Here is a 20,926-nt window from a genome sequence, read left to right on the forward strand (position 1 = left end):
AGGTACACTCCTGGAGCACCTCTGCCAGTTTAGCTTCATCCAAAAGTGATCTACTTTGTGCACTTCAACACCCACTCCAAACTGTGAATCAAAGCACTGTAAGCACAGATTATGACAGTAGTTCATTCAAAAGCACATCCTTGATTCAAACTAAAACGCTTAAGTGCCCCAAGCAGTTTGTGTGGAATGAGAAACAAAAATGAGGAGCCTGATGTTTATGCACTGCAATGCCTTAAGTTCTGTTATCTGCCTGCACATATTTCTTTTTAAGATTTGTATCCTTACAAAAGAAATATACTTTTGATTATACTAGTGTTAGATTAGCAATACTCAACCATTGCCAAGTCCTATGGCATGCTATGTCCAGTGAGCTTCACAATGTTTTTCGAATTTAAATAACCATTGAAGCATACTGAGGAAATGAGAACCAAGTTCAAGCATCCATAACTTGCACAACTGTGTTTTGTCATGATACCTCTGATATTCAACATTTGGCTGAAAGTGGCTTTAGTTTTGAACTACATTTTTAATTTGTGTGAGCAAAGGTGGGAAGCGCAAGGCTTATGAGTGCCAACAACAGGCTCAGCCAGCTGAGGTTATGGTTTTGTAAAGGCTAGAGAAATGCTTGGGTGCTGGAGACATTTTCACCGTTTTGGGAGCTGATTTGATAAAAGGAGAGATGACTATAAACATCACCGCTGCCCTTCATTCATCTATCTATCCATCCATCCATCCATCCATGGCAGCAGCAGTTGCTAGGGCCTCCTCCACCTCCTGCACACGGGTGACTAACGGCTCTGCCTGCCTCGGGCGTGGACCAGCTTCCACACCAAAAAAAAAACCCAAAAAGGAAAAGAAACGTCTATCCGTTGCGTGAAATCCCCCTTAACGAAAAGCCACCTGCCCCTGTCCCGGGAGGGTCATGTCTCCCAGAGCCCTGCCCTGCTGCTAGAGGCCGGCCCCTCGCACCTCCACCTGCCTGCAGCGGAGGTGTCACCCGTCACTGCTGCCAACGCTCCTCTGCCTAGCCCTCCTCTCGGCTACGGACTACTGCCTGCCGCCGTCGCCGTCACCTCTCCCCGGCACGACTCCTGGTCCCCGGGCCCACTGCAGCCCGGCACCCCGTTGCTCGGCGAGCTACGAGCCAACCGAACCGGGCGCGAGGAAGGGCGGTGCCGAAGCTGAAGGCACTGCTGGGAGGGGCGGGGACGGACAGGGAAGGAGCACGGATAACTTCTATTGGTTCAAGAGGGCACGGGCGTGGCACAAGGCCAGTTCTGTCCTCTGCTATTGGTGGGAGGAGGTGTCAGTACGGGCTTGGGGGCGGGGGTGGGCTACCAGTGGTGTCGGTTGAGCGCCGCGCTAGGGAGGGAGGGAGGGAGGGAGGGACAGCGGCGGGCGGGGGAGCGGAGTGAGGGGGCGGTGGCGGGCGAGTGAGTGAACGAACGAAGGAAGGAACGCGCGCCGCCGGGTGTAACGAGAGCAGCGGCAGCGCCGGAGCGGAGGTAGGGGAGCAGCGCGAGGCCGGGCGAGCGGCAGGAGGTCGCCCCTTGCCCTCCGCCGTCCTCACCTGTCACCTCCCTGGCTCTTGCTGCTGCGGCGGGGCAGCCCCGCGCCTCGCCCCGTTCCCTTACGCTCTGTCCCTTCCCCACCCCGGCACTGCCACCGGCCAGCCGCGCGATCCTCTCGCTGCTCGCGTCCTCTTCGCCGTTGGGCAGCCGCCGCCCACCCTTCCCCCCCCCCCCCCCGCCTCGTCCCATCCCCTCTCGCTGGGAGCCGTTTCCTGGGCGCTGCTGCGGCGGCTGCGGGGCCGGTGGGCTCTTCCACCGGCGAGCAGCGCCGCACCCCTCCGCTTCGCAGCTCAGGTGCGGGGGGTGAGGGGAGGGGGCAAGGCTGCGGTGGCTGGCGGGGGCAGAGCTCGCGGGCGCGGTCCCGGCCGCGCCTGGGTCCCGCTGATCGAGGCTTCGCTGAGGCGCCTCGGGAGGCGGTGGCGGGGGGGCAGCCGCCTGTGGGATTCCGCCCGTGTGCCTTGTTTTGCGCCAGCTCTCCCCTCTTCCGCCTGGCTGGAAGGGATCGTGGCTTTTTCGAACAAGATGCTCCTTAGGTTATTGTGATTTGGGGGAAGGAGTGTTTCTGTGGGCTTTTTAATTATCCCCCCCCCCCCCCCCCCCTTTAAAATAATTCGCACTATTGTTAGATTTGAGCATTTTTCTCTGGGCCAGTTATGAGAAAATACTGTAATTGTTAAGAGAAAATACAGTAATTGTTATGAGGTAGATGTCGATGGTGATGGAGAGCATCAGAGGGGACAACACCCTGGAGGGAAGGCTGTTCCTCAGTTTGAACCGCTAGGAAGGGGAGGGATGCCGGGATTCCCGTTGCTGGGCTATTCCGCGATTCTGGTCTCAGGTTGCCTCTTTTATGTCGGTCAATGAGCGGGGAAAGCTCTATTGCTATCCTTAGAGTTCGTCATATAGAAGGGAAAAGGATTTTTTTTTTTTTTCAAACAGCGTTTTGTGTGTTTGCAGCAATGCCTCTTTCTGGGCTGGAGGAGCAAGAAGCACTGTTCCTATCCATTCTTTTTGGTGTATGTGAGGACTCTGTGTGCTGTTGCTGAACTACTCCAGCCTTGCTTTTGGAGATCCTCCTTCTGTCTGCATCGTGTACTGCCTACCATTGCTGCGGCAGGTAGCTGTCTGAAGCAGCAACAGCGTGAAACTGCCATAGTGAAATTAGTAATGATCATGCAAATGCCTGTGTACTGTGCTTTGGGTGAGGGAAGCTTTTTCCTGACTTCTACTCAGTAGACTTGTCAAAATGATAATACGTTAGTCACAGTTGTATCTGGAAGAGTTCTCATTTATTGCAAATGCATATTTATTTAGCGAAGCTTTGGAACATCTCAAATAGGCTGTGGGAAAATATAAAACAGAGGAGGGCTAGGAAAATCCATTGGCATGCCGATAGATGCAGATTGTGGATGGCCTTCAGGTTCTGCAGTATTGCAGGAAAGAAGTTTTGAATTGTCCTGTTAGTTTATTTTGTCATCCTCGTATCTTCCTGCTGTTTTTCAGAGAGGTGTTGAACACTGACAGCTTCCAGTGTAACCACTGATCAAGTTGTTTGTTTCCAATTGATAGTGGTTTCTTGGCTAGGACAACCTACAATTCCCACTTCAATTTACTGTCTAGGAAGACAATGAATTATTTCTTTCCCAGATCTCAGTGTAAGGGTATAAAATCTAACATTTGAAATAGTATCTTTGATTTGTCCGAAACAACACAGTCTTAAAGATTTTTTTTCTATCTTAGTGTGTGTGTGTGTGCTGACTTAAGAGGGAAGAGAGCTGCAGTTGAAAAAAAAAAGCAAACTTTTCATAAAATATACCTGCCTGTAGTAGAAACACGAAGCGCCATTTTAATACGTGGATTGAATAATAGAATTCTTGGCTTTTTCTATTGTACAGACTTAAATACTACCTCTAATTGTGTGGGTGTTTAAAATTTCTCTCATTTTGCTCATTTGGCAATGTGAGGGAAAATCTCCCCCTTTGTACTTTGGGCAAGATGTTCTGTAAGGAGAGAACTCTCTGCCTAAAGAAGCCTCCACACTGAATAACTCTCAGGAATATGTCTTTCTTTGTCAGTATTTACCTAAAACTATAGTATTTAAGGATTTAAATAAAAATTGTTTCAAGGTCTTTATTGCTATGTCTTAGCTCCTTAGATTTTTCTCACATGCAGAAAAAATGGATGTTATATTACAGTGTTGAAAGACCATAGTTTGTAGGAAAGGGGAGAAATCTAAAACTGTATCAATCAAGTGCTGCAAGAAGCAAATGCTATACCATATTTTGGAATCAGGTCTTTTGAATTCATTTCAGACAGTGCTTAGACCTGCAGTTGAAAGCAGTTATTGTCATTAAAAAGTATACATACAGAAAATATTGCATTATGCCCGATTTTTAGCTTCAGTTGAACGCTGACAATTTTAATGATTCTGATATATAATCCATATGGTTGGTTTATGTTAAAAACTTTTTAAATTTAGATGTCACCTTTATGGAAGCTGAAACCAGAAATCTATTTCAATTCCTTTGGTCTGACTTTAAATTAAGGAGTGTAACAAACCTGTTAGTGTAGTTGATCTGCTCTGGCTTGGTTTTCATAACTTTTAAGTGTTGGATCTGCAATTTCTTTGTTTCATAGATGCTTTCAGTTTACTTTAATAGTGGTAAGGAAAAAATACATTGTGATATTCAAATATTAGAAAGTTTACTGTATGTCTATATTCCTAACAAACCACTTGAATATCAATTTCATAAACCATTTTTACTAGTGAAATAGCTACGGGGAAGTATTAAAAGGAAAAAAAGTATGGTCAGTATAGAGAACCTGATTTTATAAAGAGGTTTGGGCTTGTCTGTTGGAAACTATTATTAGAACACTTGTACAGTTAGTGCCATTTTCCGTTATCTAAAGGGTGGCTACAAAGAAGATGGGGACTCCCTTTTTACAAGTAGTTGCATGGAAAAGGAGTAATGGGTACAAGTTACTCTTGGGAAGATTGATTGGACATAAGGAAAATTTTTTGCAATGCGAACAACCAGCCATGGGAATAATCTCCCCAGGGAAGTGGTGGATTCCCCAGTATTGGACACTTGTAGGATCTGGCTGGACTGGGTGCTGGGCCATCTTGTCTAGTCCGTGCTCTTGCCAAGAAAGGTTGGACCAGATGATCCTTGAGATCCCTTCCAAGCGAACTATAGTGCCAGCATGGTTTGACACTAGCAGCGGCTATTTCTGTTGTTAGGAGCAGAATTATGTGAGTGGGAGGAGAGCTAAGACTGCAAGTACAAGCTAGAATAAGAGAATAATTTCTGTATGCAGAAAACACCCTCTCTCTATATATAACAAAAAGCCAGTTCAGTGCTGTTATAAAAATAGCTATTTATAATACTAACTATATATGGATGCTCTTGAAAACCATTCACGTATAAGCGTTAGTTTTCTCTCTCCTACATACAACACTCAACAGTAGAAATCTGGAAAGAAAAAAAAATAATCCAGCAATTTTCCTAGGTATTATTTAATCTGTGGATAAGATATTAATTCTTATTCATGAGAATTTTATTGAGCCTGTATGTTTATTCTGGCCAGAGCATGAACATGGGTCATGAAACAGTAATGAGAGGGAGCTACCCTGAAAATATGTTGACATGGAGAATAAATGAAGTCTTTGTGAACTGTATGCTCATCATGTGAAAAGAACAAGAATGTCTTGCGTTTGTCATAACATCTACTTGAGAATTTTAAAGGATTTTAACACCACTCATGAGCTAAACCTAGAAACTCTATATTTTTATCTTGATTTTTTTCATTAGAACATCAAGGGATGAGAGTGATCAATGACTTGCTATCACTAGAGAATATATTTAATATAATGAGTAATAGAGTTTATTTCCTGGTCCCACATTCTGTATTCTAACTATAACACTTGAGTATCTCAAAGGAGATTTGTTTGTAAATGGTAATACTATCTTTCTGCATCAGAAGCAGTAAGAATTAATTTCATAGTATAAATTAAAATGGGCATTAAACCAATACATAAGTAAACTGATGAAATAATGGTTACAGCATCAGCCCTCTTGCTGAATCAATGCAGTTTCATAATATTAACTATGGATGAAGGAAAAATGTTAAACTTCTGAATGTTCACAACACTAATGTATTCAGTTTTTAAAAACAGGAGTTTTCTTACTTAGAACACAATAGTATCTGTCAGTGTGTTAAATAAGATATTTTAACATAGCAGAAATAATTGTGTTAAATATATCGATGAAATCACAGTGAAAGAACAAAATAAATTTAAAATGTTCTACGTGTCTCAAACTGTTGCTATAGAAATATTGCTTTTTTTTTTTTTTCCTCCTTCCTCTGAGGCAACCATGATAATTTCATAGGAATAGGCTAGCCTTCAGAGAAGTTCCATGCCTATTTCCTTTAGGAAAAATAACTTCCAGAATGAATGTATGGACTCTCAAGTTGGAGTTGTGTTGTATTTCTCTGCTCATATGAAAATTGGTAATTATGTTTAGTTGCTTTGGAGTAAAAAAAAATCTATAGCTGTGTCTTAAAATGAGGCAAATCTGTGATATAAAGAGCTATAGTTAATATGTAATGACTTTCTATGCAACTTATTTGTGATACTGAAGTGTTTAGGTCTCCATAAGCTTTTAATTCTAGCTTTAGTGCAATTAGGTTTTTTTTGTTTTGGCATTACTTCAGAGGAAATGTTAATGTGTCTAGTTTGGCTTCAGATTTGTATTCCTGATCTGAACTGGTTGCCTGTTAATGACTTGAAAGTAAATCCTTTGGTCAATATATTTTTTTTTTAACAATAGAGTAACTTAATTTAACACTGACACTTGTTTTGGAAAAAGAAAAGAATCTTGCTGTAGGTGGCATTCATGAGAAATACTTGCCTGTCAATCTCGAAAAAACAAAAAGTAGGGAAGGGATGTGAAAAGCCCCCAAACCCAATTTTCTTCTCTGATGAAACAAAATGAGAATCAGTTCTTAACTGAATCCTCATTATGCCAGCCACATAGAGCTCCATTATTATGGTGAATTGTATCACTGTTTCTGTTAACCTTTTCTTACAGATGACTCTAAGTACAGGTGTTAGTGGTAACACACTGCTTGGTTCAACTGAAGGCAAGGGAGAATGTGGCTGTAAGGTTCAGTAAAAACAATCTTTTTTTCTGCTAGTAAGTACCAAAAAAATATGTTTCTTAGAGCTTGACTATGAAAAAATACCATCTTTTTCCATCCTCTGCTCCACTTTTTCTTCATAATTAGGTGTCAGTGTTTAAAAGTCATCATGTATTGTCAGAACTGTACATTTCTCAGTGGATTGAGGGAAATGGTAAACACAATGATTTATTTGTAGGGGAGAATTCTCATTTAGCTTAGTTCACCAGAACTGTGTTTTGGTTGTTCTCATGGTCTAACAATTAATTGTGAAGCCCCTGTGTTTGTGGGGAAACCCTTAGTTTTCAAACTCTTAAAAGTTGTAAATTTTAAATGATTTTTTAATTTTTTTTTAGTTCCTACTGAATTTATTTTTATTTGGGGTAACAAATATGGCACAAAATGACTCAGAGTTTTTCAGTAGGTTTGGTTTACTTTGAGGGAGTTCAGTGCTTACAAAGTGAGCAACTACTAAGCTATAAAGTTCCACTTACATGTGAAGTAAGTGAATAGCTACTTGAAAGTACATCAGTTCAATGCTTTACAGTCTCATCCTTTTCTGACCTTGAGAAGGTAGGTCTTTCTATTTGGTTTATATGTTATAGACTATGTGCTATTTTCACTTATTAGAATAATCTGATTTCATGGCCACAAAATAACTATCAGCTGGTAACTTTTTTTAAGCTTTGTATCAGCAAGTGGGACTTTGTACTTAGGTCTTTAAATCCAAAGTTTCTATGTTTTAAAGGTATCTAGAGACCATGGTAAATTTGTCTTTATAAGCTTTGTAGTTGTTGCTACATTTCCTAATGTAAGGAAGGTAAATTTTTTTGTGTGTGCAATTTGCATCTCACAGACTCCCTCTTCTTACCTACCTATGCATCAGCATTATGCTAGTGGTGGTAAAGCAGAAGATCCTTTGTGCCCTGAATGTTGCAGACTCGTGATGCTTGGTGGTATACACTGCAATTTTTGTGTCCTCTCCCTTTTCATCTGGACAACATTCCTAGATGATGGTAAAGAGGAAGCTGTGTTCTGATGAGAATCCTGTAGTAGTCAAACTTCAAAAGCTTGCTGGAAGTATTTGGATATTACCCTCTGATAGCTTGTACAACAAATGTCAGTATGCCTGGTAAGAGTATCTTGCATGCTGCAGCATATCATGTTAATTGCAGGTTCATTAAAACATGCATAAATGTATTGTGTAATGATTATTCTGCATCTTCAAAGATGGTGTTGGTTTTGTAGATTGCATTTTTTACTGTTATCCGAAATAGTAATAGCAAAACAGATGTGCGTGAAAGGTAAATATACATCATAGCTCTTCATAAAGCTCTTCTTGTCAGAGCTGTTACACTTGTTCTAAAATCCTGTTAACCTGCTGTATTCAGTAAAAACTTTACAGTAGCTGAAAATAACTTGCAGGAAAATTTTCCTCTTCTGTTTTTTATTTTGAACATTTGGCAGAATTTTGTTTATTCCCTGGAGTCACTTAAACACTCTACAAATATTTGTGCACATGTAATAAGTTAAACATATGTTTAACTTCGGTTGTATTGCTTATGGATAAGTGTATACAGCATTGGGGCTGATTTGATTTTTGTTTTTATGTGACCCCTTTCAGACGTGACCTTAGAACTGTCAAAGCCTACAACACTTCATATAGTATACGAAACTGATTTTGATCTTGCATGTGAAACGATAGTTCAAGTTCATGTTGTTCAGACAATTTGATACTGGAATTTTTTAAGTGTTTTCTGTGGTGTTAGAATATACTCTGGGAATAAAAAAAAAATCTATTCCCATCCCCTATTTATGATAACTTGAAACAAGTTTGGTTTTTATGTTATGTACTATGTGAGATTTTTTTAAATTTTAAGTTCATTTTGCTCATGGGTTACTTATGTATAGAACAGTTAATCCCAAAGTTAAAACTGGATTACTGTTAGTCAAATAGTAGTCAATTTTCATAGCAGTGACAATAGATGGGAATAATTTTCAGTTGTGAACTTCAGAACATACACTTTATTTATATCCTTGTATTGCAAGATGAGTGAATCTATTTATAAATATAGAAAACTCCCTCTGCACCTTTGTGCTACTATTTTTAATAGAATGGCTTAGGGTATTTTAAAGTGATAATTGATGGAAGAGATACCTCAAGAGTTTGTCTACTTAGACCTTCTGCTCAATAGCAATGTTTTCTTAAGAATATATTTATTCTTAAAATGTCACTAGCAATAAGATGTGTAAAATTAAATTATTCTTCTCTTTCCAGGGCACCTTTTTTTTTCCCTCCTCCCTCATTACATTAACTCATTTTAATGATACTGCTTTACTGTATTCTTTTGAGGACTTGAGAATTCAAGCTAAAAGGAAGGAAAAGTCTTGGTGCAGGAAGGTTTGCCTCCCCCCCTTCCCCCCCCCCCACCCCCCTTTGACTTTGATCTTCTTTTTATTTGTTTTTACTCTTAATCTGCCACATTCACAATGTTGCCATCTGGTTGTTTGCTTAACCTCTGCAAAAATGCTTCCAGTCTTCCTTGCCTTACTTGTCAGACAAGGATGGAATTGCAATATCCACGAATCAACCGCTCGAGACAAGCACACGTAGTATGCTGTGATCTACCTACATCTATAAGCTTTAAAAAAGAATCAAAAGAAACCCCGAAATCTCTTGCCTTAACTAATTCTTATATGAAAACACCTACAATAAGCCTATGCTTGCTTCAGAAGTTTCATGCTTTAAAAACTTGAATCTACCTTATGGAACTCTTCACACTTCCCTGATCCATCTGTTCATCTAGCACAGCTTCTTCTCTATCCCTTCACACAATTTTAGGCTGTTGAAATGCAAGACGCCTTTGCAGATCCTTTAATTGGTAGTAGTCTTTATTTTTACTTTTCCACATCTTTTTGTAGTTCTTCAAAAAAAAAACCCACAACACCCCAAGAACCCCACCCCAAAATCTTGTTTTTTCTCCTTTTTTCTTTTTTGTTGGCATTTTTATTACGAAAGATGTTTAAAACTATATACCATTATAATGTTTTTATGCAACCATTTCTTTTTCTGCTTAACTGTGATTTCTTGTTTGAGTACAGCTTGTGTTTAAAAGACAGTTATTTATGGAGTGCTGTAGCTGTACATCGTGATGTACAGTCAGTAATGTGTTGAGCCGGTAAGTCTATACATTAAAGCTACTACTTTATGCAGTATAGCTTATTATAAACCAGAAAACCTTAACATGGGGAGTGGCTAGTGCTGATGAGATGCTTTGTGGAACAGGTGGGACTTATAAGTTTTATTTTAGTTTGAGGGAAGGTTGCTTATGCAATTGTTCCATCTGTTTGTCCATCTGTCCATTAGCCCGTCCTCCCACCCTGCTGGTAACTTCTGAACCACTTGCTCAAATTCTAGTCCATATTTGCAGAGGGATAGTCTTCTGCAGCTGTGTCGCAGATGGACAGGTCTTATGGAAACAGGCAGGAGGTTAGAGAAGAGACTAGGCAAGAAACGGGGAGAACTCTATTCTGTGTCCCTGTGGTCAGCCTGTAGTAACACCTATCGGGGCATCCCCTGCCTTTTGCCAAGCTAGCGTGCAAAGGAAAGGTAGAATGGAAAGTGAGAGACAGTAAGCTGATGGTGATAGGTTAAAGCGTTGTGCATAACAGAGGGGATGTCATGGGGGCAATAATTTGGGGATATTATTCTGGGAGGTAAGTAGGAGTGCTTTCATGGATGGACATGGGACCCAGAGTGAGAGACTTGTTTGATAGTGCCTGATGCAGGTTATGCAGAAGTGTAACTTCTGTTTTTAAAGAATTTGCCATCTTTAAAAGAATTGGGGGAAGAGCTGCTTGGTTTAAACCTATCAGAAAGAGCAAGGAGAATGGAGAGAATTGTAGGTGGAATAGAAAACATGTCATCTGATGTACGTGGGTAAGAGGTTGTACATATCTTACGAAGTCCCTGACAGAAGTATGAACTTGATGCAGGAAGAAGAGTGACAACCAACCAGGAACTTCAAACATAGTCTCATGTATAGAACAGAGAGGGATTAAAGAGATGAACTAAAGGACAGGAAAATGAATTGAAATCACTGAAACACTTCTTGAAAAACTTGGAGGGCTGAAGTGTTGTGTTCAGTTTAAAAGCTTCAACACAACAAATAGGTTGTTCAGCTTTTGTTAAAAACCCTACTACTACTATAGATAAAAACTAGATTTGAATATGAAGATGACAGTGTGGGATGCCCACGGTAATAGTAACAAAGCAATATTTTCAGAAAGTGAACCTTGACTCTGCTTTTCTAATGACGTAGCTATTCCCATCATTTGGAGATCATTAAATCTGTCTCGGGAAGTTCTATAGGCATTGACATCTTTGTTGCCTAAAGCTCTGGGAGTGAACAGCATATTTGGGGGGAAAAAAAAAAACCTCATAGCCTTATTTCTGTCAACCTAGTTGGTTTTCACTTGCTTCTACTGACTCAAATTATGTGATGTAACTCACAAAACCAAACCATGTATATTTGTAATTACTGTATTTGAAACTTAAGATTATTTTAGCAATAAGTTTGGATATCAGAAGATATTTGGGATTTTTTTTCCCTTGTGAGACAAATCAAACCTGTTTATACAAGTCATGATAAAATACAGTGACTAAAATTGTGTTGCAGAGAGTATATATGGCTGAGGGGACATAGGAAGATACTTATATTAGGCGAAAGTCTGCTCACCTTCGATCATACAAGTGCTGAACAGCCCTGGGAGGCTAGGATGCCTATCCTGTATTTTTCCACAGCAGTAAAATGGGTGACCTTTTGTTTGACTGTTCCAGTTATATTCACTTAAAATAACATTTGAGCTATTGTTGGCTATTTCACTGAAAATGGAATGGCAGATCAAGCTTGTTAGCTTGCTGCTCTTCAAAGAAATTAACAAAGAGGAAGAATGATGTCTCTTAAGTAATTAGATGACATAAAATTTAAGTGCAAATGTAGAAAGATTGTTCTATTATAGACGATATGAATGCACAGTTTTACTCTAGTAAATTTACTTTCCCACTTTATAATAAATGTGGGGTTTTTAATAGTAGTCTAAAATCTAGTAATCCTAGATTTTTAAAGAATTTACTAACAATGGTTTTAACTTTTGCTTTGTGACTGTCAAACTATTTTCTGCGTTTTTCTTACATTGCATAGGATTTAGTATAACTTCATGCTCACTTCCTCATTTTGGCCATTAGTTTTATTTTTTATCTGTTTTTGCTTTGTGCAGTACAGCAATAATTACAACAGAATGATCCACAGCAAAGTGTGCAAGCTGCCAATCCCTGTGCACCTTTACCATCCAACAGACATACTCCTAAATTTGGGGAATGACTTGTAGTTCAAAATATCCAAGGGTGATAGTATATTGCATGCAATTCATGAAGATAATATTGTGGTTTTGTACTGTCAGATCTTGAGGGTAAGGGCTGTATGATGGAACTCCCACCCTAATTTGTGCTTATGGAAGTTACTATACAGATCAATGATCACTTCCGCTTTCCTCTACCTGTAACTAAAACTTAGAAAAGAAAATATGGATTCTTTCCCATCCTTAAAGTTGGGTTTGTATATAATGCTGAGAATTAAGTAGTGGAAGCTGGATTGCAGCAGGGATTAAAGCAGGATCTCATTATTATTTACAAATATCTAAGTGGCAGATGTCAGGAGGCTGGGGAACATCTTTTCTTCTGTTGTGACAGGACAAGGGGTGACAGAAAGAAGATGGAACACAAAAAGTCCCATTTAAACGTAAGAAAAGCTATTTCACTGTGAGGGTGAGGGAGCCCTGGCACAGGCTGCCCAAGGAGGGTGTGGATTCTCCTCTGGAGATTTTCAAAAACCTGCCTGTACATGTTCCTGTGTGACCTGATCTAGGTGGACCTGCTTTAGCAGAGAGATTGGACTAGATGATCTCTAAAGGTCCCTTCCAACCTCTACCATTCTGTGGTTCTGCGAGTCTGTGAGAACGAGAGTATTTTATTGATCATGTATACAGTTTTTCCATCTGCTGTGGAGCCCTGATGTTGAGAGATCTGTGTGCTGTGTCTTATGGAAAACTATGCGCGTTATGCTGGGCCATGTGATTAAGACTTAGCTGGCACAAGACTATGGTAAGAGATTGACCCTGTAGATAGGGCTCCTGCTATCCTTGAGCCATCCTGCAGGAGGTTAAACATGGCCTGGACAAGCTATACTGCTGACGTATTATTCAGTGGAAGGTAGTCTTTGTGCTGCGCTGCTGATGTTTGAGAGGATATGCCTTGCTAAAGGTTCAAACTGGGGAGCTGTGGATTCAGTTTAGTGTTCCAAGTGGGGCATTGGACAGCTCTGTATGTGGCATATATATTTGTGCAATGTTAATTTATGGGCTTTTTTATCACTTCATGGATCATTCATACCTCTCAAGCTGAAAATCCAGTCTACCTGTGAAGCTGAAATAATTGGATTTTATTTCAGGTGCAATGATAGATGAAGATTAAAATGGACCTCCAGAATCAATTACATTTGTGAGCTGGACGGTGAATTTTTCCTAAATTTCTTTTCCTTGTCTGATAGATTTTACCATTTTATTGAGGAACTGCAGGGCAGATGAGAAGAAATTGTAGGCTTTCATATTCATTACATATGGCATACTGGTGGTGAAGTTCATCTGCTGAAAACCAGAAATAAATTTGAACGTGATATGAATTGCTTAATGTCTGCCAATGGGTGGTAGTTGTCTAGAACAGAATTTCATCATGATAGTACAGCAGAAGTGGCATTACAGTATGCTTTAACTTGGAGTTTAAATCTAGAAGCAAAATAGCAAAAGTTGAGATTGTTTTTAACATGTAATAACACTTACATGAAAATACTTCCATTACATTTTGCAAGAAAAAACACAAGTATATTATTGTAGCATAGTATATGCTTCTGTTTAGGTTCTATAAGGCTAGTGGTAGAACAGCAAAAGAAGCTGGGCACAAAAGTGTTGTAAGGCAAGAGAATTTCTTGTGATGCTTGTCTTAAGATTGACTCTAAGAATACAAAAATGTGCAAAGTATACCGTTAATGCTATACTCTTTTCTTATCAATTAAACTGCTAAATTGTTTGTTACAAAATCAGATTTTAAATTACAAGAGCCTTCTTTTATTATCTAGCTTGGCTAAAGAGTAGCTCTTAGGGATATCTTGATGTTCTTTCTAATGTTGCTGCGTGCCACTGAATTTTCACATGGATCACTTCTGTAGTCTTTTATGTTTCTTTATGTGGATTACCAACAGTGATGTGCTGGTAACAGGAAAATACTAGATTATAATTTTTTGTACAGTACAAGGAATATACCTTTTATGCCTTTGATGTGAAATATTTAAGGAACAGAGGAAAATAATACCATGCTAACAGCTAATTTTCTCCTGGGGGTTTGGGTTTTTTTTAGAAAACTGAAGGCTATAGGTTATTGAAATTCTTGTCCTTTAAATATGTCTTCAAAATACATGAACTGAAATGATCTAAAAGGTGCATACTATATTGGGTTTTTTAATACTAACTTCTTCAGTTAGATAAAGCCTTTTCCATTTTCTCTCATTGAAGACAGACAAGTAGACATTCTCTTTTAAATATTGTTTCTTAACAATAGAGAATGTTGTGCTTGTCAGTGTTATAGTTCTTACAATTCAGTAAGGTGCTTTCTAATAATTCCATCTGAGTAAAATAATATTGCCATTTAATGAGTAGGAAAGCCAAATCATTGGAGGAAGAGAAATACAGCTCAAACTAATCTAAAAAGAGGATGAAAGCAAATGTTGAGCAATTTCACTGTGGTGTCCAAGAGAAATGTGATTCTCTTGAAGGAAAAACAGGCAAAAATTTCCAAATTTATTTCAAGTTGTCAGTGAGAGACTACTCTGTATATGGCAGTGCTAGCTATATATGGTACAGCTGTGATTGGAGTGCTAAAAAAGTGGAATGTAAGTCAAGGTAACAAGTGGACTAAACTCCAGATGAGTAAGAGTTCTAGTGTGCAGCCATTGGTTCATTACCATGCCTCTAAAATATGGTGAACATACCATACTTGAATTAAAATGTGAACACTATTAAGTATATGTTCTAATGACCTTTCCTTTTAAGAACAGAAGGATTAGGTGAAAGTAAGACTTGGTCTTTGGGTAGTATGAAACAGATTAATTAAACTGCCAGCTAATTAAGAATTATTTACCTGCATTTGTTATATCTCTTCTATTAGCACTTTTGAGAGTCAGTCTTTGCAAGCAAGTAGTCTCAGGTTTTTATTTAAAATGTTATCACAAAGCCATGGGACATCAAGTAAGCATAGTTATCTGTTGTTTTAAGTTGCCCTCGTGCCTCTAAGGAGTTTGAATAATAATTTGTGTGCCATGGTATAAATGACTATGACCAGCTGTTTAAAACTATTAAGTGGAGCAAACAAATTAAATTTGGAAAGAGTGGAAAAATAAACATGGCTTAAAAAATGTGTTTTATAAGGAGTTGCACTGAGCATGACCTGAAACAATACTTGTGAGGTGCATGAATGGACCTGTTTAATTGGCTTGTTTTCATATCTTAAGAAGTTTGTGAAATTAGTTTAAAAAATGAGTGGTTGAGGGAACTGAAGTTGTTTAGCCTGGAGAAAAGGAGGCTGAAGAGTGACCTTATTGCTCAACTACCTGAAAGTAGGCTGTAGGAGGTGTGTGTCTGTTTCTTCTCTCAGGTAAGAAGTGACAGGACAAGAGGAAATGGCCTTAAGTTGTGCCAGGGGAGGTTTAGACTGGATGTTAGGAAAAATTGATTTGCCAAAAGGGTTGTCAAGTGTTGTAACAGGCTGCTCAGGGGAGCGATTGTCACCATCCCTGGAGATACTCAAGAGGTGTAGATGCAGCACTTAGACTTCCAACCTAAAGTATTCAATGGTTCTAAATAGAAATTGGAGCAAAATCTGAGGAAACAAATCTATAGCATGTTTATGCCTTTTGGTAGAAACTGTGAACATTCTGGGCTCTATCTGAACTTGCTATCTGGTTTTCACCTTTGGTGCTTGGCTCTGTTCAGGGTGGTGCTTTTGTTTTTTTATGCACCATTACTCATGTGCTGTTGTTTCTACAATTTTCAGGTAGAAAAGTGGTCGGTGTTTAACACTGATGTGATGATCCTTGTAGTTGGAGAGTATAATCATCAAGTAGCCCTTATGCAAAATAACAAACAGTTCCACCCTTCTAGTTGTGTGGTAATACTATAAGCCATAAGTCATGTATTCCTTACAGTTGAGGTACAACTTAATTGGAGCTGGAGGATGTGAACAGAAAAAGTTTTCCTATAATCTACTTATGAAATCTGAAGATAGAGCTTAAGTGGAAATGAGTTTTGCTGCTAAGAAGGAATTTAATGTAAATTTTGCAACTTTGTCAATGGCATGAGGGCTGTTCTGAGCAGACCTCAAAGTGTCACTGCTCCTGTCTTTGTATTTGGGAAGCTGTTTGGAACTTCTTAATTTTCTTTTCTTTCTTTTTTTTTTTTTTTTTTTTGAATCATAGGGATTGTAGAGTTCTTAACTCTGCATTCAAGATACTAAATAGAAAGCAAACAAAAATAGACTGCAGAGGTTGTAGACAGCTTGTAAGTTAGAATACCAAAGTATGCTGAGCTGCTTAATGATAATCGTTGTTTCTCCCTTGAATTTCTAGTAATATGTCCTTGACTGTTTTGTCGGTTTGTATTAAATAGATGAAAGGTTAGGATGGTGCTTCAGGGATTTTGCTAGTGGTTAGTCTGTTTTAAGTTGTTTTGTGGGTTTTTTTGTCCTGTTTCAATTTCATAGGATTTTGCAGGCTGTCATTTCTGTTGGGAAATATTGCCCAAATTATGAATGACTAACTGCTTAGTGATGCATTTTAGTGAAGGTTACCATTTTATGCTGTGAGTTGTGTTGAAAAAAGTTGCCTATTTCTAGGGGCTTTGGTAGGTTTTCCAGAGAACCTCTAGGATGTATGACGAAGATCAGTGGTAGAAATGGTCCTTTTTCATATCATGATTCTGTTTTAGGATTCCTGCCACAGAGGTCAGATGTTGAATAGGGTAAGTTTTGGAAGTGAATAGGGATTGTTTTATCTACTAACAATTATTTGAGTATAAGAATGAAGTTATTTACTTGTCACATTTTTCTGATTTTATTTATTATGGCTTTTTATGTGCTTTTCAGAAGCTTAACCATTGATTTCTAAAAATGAAGAACGATGAATTACTGTTGAAGAGAATTTGTGAATAATAGTCCTGCTGTTCTAGAGAATAAGCAGACCTAGTAGGTTCTAAGTTGTTTTGGTTTTTTTTTTTTTTTGTAAGACTTTATCCTTCATGTTGTAATGTCTATTTAGTGAATACCGACCACAACTTCTACAGAGTTCTTTTCTAATAACTGTTGGATATATTAGTTCTTCTGGACCCACATTCTCTGTGCTGAGAGAGATTAAGAGATTTATTACTTCTGGTTTGCAAAACGGAATAGCAATCACAGCACCATAAAGAAAAAAAAAATGAAAGTCTGGAATCCATATAGTATTCAAAAGTTTTTGTTCATCTGGAGTTTAGGTTACAATACTCTTACTTTTGAAAAGGTAAATGTTTCTTCTGTAACCCTGTGTTGTTTAACAAGATAATTGTTTAATGTGGTTTGCTATGAGAGGCAGTATGTGAGACCTCAGAATCTGAGCTGTCCTTCATAGAATTTGTTGAAGTGGTGGGAAAAAAAAGTCATTTAGTGTGAGTCACTCAACTGCATGTTGCATTTTTTGGACATATATTTATTAGGGTTTTTTCTTCTAATTAGGACACAAAACCACTCTATGATCTTGATATTTTCCTCTTCAAGACTAAAGACTTGGTAGTTTTTAAGTCATAATTACATAAACTTTACACTTCTAGCTTTACAGTTCAGTTGTACTCTTTTATATTAGAAAATAAACCAAATTAAGTTAAAGAGTAGATCTTCTTTATAAAATATGCAGGTAGTGTGCATTTGGGTTTAAGCAATAATTAATGAATGAGATGATGATAAAATGTGGAAATACCATCACTGGAAGCATTGTTTGCAAGACTGGAGGAAGAGGGGGAGGTGTTTTGGTGTAGTGCTGCTATAAATAGATTTTACAAATATTTTATTTCAGGAAAAGTAGGCTAATTTGTTTTTTCAACAGTGGGAAATATATCTTTAGTGAGATCTGCTCTTAACAATCTGTTTTACAGACAGCTTAATCTCTGTAGTTCTTGAATTTTCCAGTAAGAGTTAACCTATTCAGTAGTCTTCTACAGTTCTAAAGGGGTTTTTTTTGGGACTTCTGTAAATGTTACAGTAAACTAGGCAGAGGAAGACAAGAAAGTACTGGTTGGGAAAAGAAATCCTGGTGAAATATCAAACTCAAAGTTTCTGTGTTTATTTCAGCAATAAAATCAGGAATTTTATGCTTAGACGCCAGTTGTGTGCAGTGTCAAGTTGAAACAGAAAAAATGTCAGTCTGCACTGCAAATACACTCATTTTCACTAAAGCAAAAAAATACACATATACACTCAATTTAATCCATTTCTGTTTCTCTAAAGATAGACATTCTCTGTCACTCTGAAGTTATCTCTACCTTTCTTCCTTTTTATTCTTACTCTTAAGTAGAATTGCTTTGTTTTGCAATACCCACTATCAAATTAGATAGTTAAATTCTTACAAAAAGTCTACTTTTATGCTACAGAAATACTACATGTATAGTTCATAAATGAAACGTGATCTTAAGCGAAGAAGGCTTTTGTATGGTATGTTGGTTTTAATTCTTGTTGACTTTTTCTTACACTGCCCACTTTTCATCCCCAAATATGGTTTTAAAGCTCTTCAGATGTAATATTAAGAAAGTGTCTTTTGAAAGTTATGATGGACTATGATTTATCAATTGGATATATATATTTTTTAATTTTTTTAAAAAGAACTGATACGAGGTAGCTAATTGTCTTTTATTCCTGCTGCTTTTTTGACAGTTACCTTTGGGTATTTAAAATACACAGTCAAATTTTTAAGAATAAAAAACAACAGCCTTACCGATTTCATTTAAAGATGTGCCTATGATAGCTTACACACAATGGTGACAATAATAAAATACTGAACAAGACCTGTTCCTCAAAGTCTTATTTTTTGTCAGATATCCGTGAAAACAGAGAATGATGCAAGGCACTCTAATAGTAAATCATATTTTGTGCATAGAAAGTCTATCTCAAATTGATTGGGAAAATGGGTGCTCCATTTTGTTTCAGATGAGACAATAATGCATTGATCAAGTGCTTTGAAAGATGGCGAACATGCGAGAGTTCGTCTCTGGATGACTCATACATATATGTAATAGCAAGCTGCCTAAGAGAGTTCAGCGCAGGGCCTCAAAGATGTTGGAGTGGAGCATCTTCCTTATGATGAAAGGCTGAGGGAGCTTGGGTTCTTGAGCTTGGAGAAGAGGAGACTGAGGGGTGATTTCACTAATGTTTACAAATATGTAAGGAGCGGGTGTCAGGAGGATGGAGCCAGGCTCTTCTCAGTGATGTCCAACAACAGGACAAGGGGCAATGGGTACAAGCTGGAACTTAAGAGGCTCCAGAGAAACACAAGGAGAAACTTCTTCACTGTGAGGGTGATGGAGCACTGGAGCGGGCTGTCCAGATGGGTTGTTGAGTCTCCTTCTCTGGAGACATTCAAAACCTACCTGGATGAGTTCCTGTGTGACCTACTCTAGGTGGTCCTGCTGCGGCAGGGGGGTTGGACTACATGATATTTCGAGGTCCCTTACAACCCTTAAGATTCTGTGATACTTACCAAGCTCCACTAGTGGGTATTAGGTGTAGCGAGTTCTACTTTGTTAGTGGTCTTCTCTGCTGTACTTTCCTGTGACTGACATCTTAATACACGATAGTATTAATGAGATTACTATCATCAGCCTTTAAAAGTTCTCAGTTTAATTTTTATCAAAGTGTATTTCATAACTGGAACTCATATGCATATGAATTCTTACTTTTTATTACTTGGCTGAGAATAAAAATTAACTGTTACTGCCTATGTGTTTTGTTTTATAGCATAAGATCATCTGATGGTGTCTTACAACTGGATCTATATAATACTTGCTCATTCATATTTATGGCAGATACAAGTTGTAGCAAAGAAAAATGTGTATTATTTAGAATCAACTCTTTACAAGACAAACAGTTTTTTTTGGTTGTCAGTAGAGTGTTCTGTTGTTCATGTCACAGGTTTGTGTGTTAATGAAAATACACTGAAGGAGATCAGAAAGTAAGGGGAGTGGTAACTCTGTATTGTTCTTTGCTTTTGTATTCGTTGGAGTCACTTTCAAATGAGAAAGATTGTCTCTTTCATGAAGACTTTAATATGTTTTGTTTACAATTTCTAAATATAAACCACGATATTTGTAGAAATAGAAATTAAAGCAGTTTAATTAGAAGTCTTAGTGCACGTGGAGATGGAGTAATTTAAACTTCTCAAAGTACTGAAAACACCCTATTCAGTTTACATTCCAAGTTGCATTTAAACTGATGAAATGAATGTAGAGACAAAGAGGAACAAATAGCACTGCTGCTGTGAACCAACTTGATGTTAGTGGTCAGGATTCTGTACTTAAAATGGGATACTACACATAATAGCTATTCTATCAGCTGAACAGTAGAGTATTTCAAAGGACAAAGGTCAAAAAGGCTGTTACTGTTTCAATATTACAAAACTGTAAAAACCAAAGGGACAGAAGAATTCTTTGAAGTTACAAGAAGATAAAAGGATGTTCTGCTTGTAAACTTAAATGAGAATTCCACAATATTAAAGTCTGCTGAATTTTTGAACAATTGAGAAGAAGAAAGGGAATTCCTTCTGACTTGAAAAACAATTTTACAGAAGTGTGCAATGTGTGCTATTATCTCTTCTTTCCCTACCTGTTCCGCTCCCTTTTTGGAGTAAAAGTTCTTTTTCATCAGTATAGCTGAACTGTTATGCTTAATGGCAATGATGGATAAAGTGAGAACAATCACTCTTGACTAGATAGAGTTTTTAAGAATGCAGATAAGTCATGACTACAACTATAACTTAATAACTTTTTAA

The 20,926-nt window shown here is 38.2% G+C and overlaps 1 protein-coding gene across 3 annotated transcripts in view; it reads left to right on the forward strand.

Moving 5' to 3' along the window:
- Window positions 1–1,426: 1,426 nt before the first annotated feature.
- CDKL5 (cyclin dependent kinase like 5) overlaps window positions 1,427–20,926 on the forward strand; it is a 130,190-nt gene continuing 110,690 nt past the window's right edge. For all 3 annotated transcript variants that reach the window (XM_061988572.1, XM_061988573.1, XM_061988574.1), the window contains exon 1: window positions 1,427–1,505. The gene's annotated coding sequence lies outside the window, so the exon portion shown is untranslated. The remainder of the gene's footprint in view (window positions 1,506–20,926) is intronic.

The sequence above is a fragment of the Colius striatus genome, chromosome 1 (assembly GCF_028858725.1).
Source record: "Colius striatus isolate bColStr4 chromosome 1, bColStr4.1.hap1, whole genome shotgun sequence".
NCBI lineage: Eukaryota > Metazoa > Chordata > Aves > Coliiformes > Coliidae > Colius > Colius striatus.